Genomic DNA, 551 nt, shown 5'->3' on the forward strand with positions numbered 1-551 from the left:
GAAGGACGTCTGGAATGCATTAATTAGTTCGGTTTCAGGCTTAGGTGAAAGTCAGCTGTGGGCAATGGTTTGGGAGCCCAAAAGTAGAGGTCCCACTGAGATTTGAACTCAGATCGCTGGATTCAGAGTCCAGAGTGCTCACCTTTACACCATGGGACCAGCTGCACACCTGCTCTATGGCCTCTCAGCAACAGAATGGACAGACAGACCATTATCAGGATTGCAAGTCTCAGCATCCCTGTGTGAACAGAGCCAGTGCCGTACTGTGCTGAAGCTTCAGCATTCTGGTGACATTCTGAATATTTCTGGCCATGGATGTAGCGGTGTTCATGCAAAGAAGGATGTGAGGCACCCTCACTTGTTGCAATCAGCAGCATTTATTCAGAGTGCGTGAGTGAGAAGGAGGGACTGGGAGGCAAACCAGAAGCATTTCTGCGGTTGTGAGAGAAGATCAGGTTTGTGTCCTGAGGCCCAGGAGAACCTCATGACGTCCAACAGAGCCACGTGCAAGGACTTGCACCTGGGTCGAGGAAACCCCGCTACTAATACAA

General features: G+C 50.5%; 1 non-coding gene across 1 annotated transcript; it reads right to left on the bottom strand.

The window, feature by feature from the left end:
* Positions 1–87: 87 nt before the first annotated feature.
* TRNAQ-CUG lies at positions 88–159 on the bottom strand. Its single transcript has one exon. It is a non-coding gene; the product is annotated as a tRNA-Gln (tRNA).
* Between the last annotated feature and the right edge of the window lie 392 nt (positions 160–551).

Source organism: Meleagris gallopavo, unplaced genomic scaffold (assembly GCF_000146605.3).
Source record: "Meleagris gallopavo isolate NT-WF06-2002-E0010 breed Aviagen turkey brand Nicholas breeding stock unplaced genomic scaffold, Turkey_5.1 ChrUn_random_7180001878782, whole genome shotgun sequence".
Taxonomy (NCBI): Eukaryota; Metazoa; Chordata; class Aves; order Galliformes; family Phasianidae; genus Meleagris; species Meleagris gallopavo.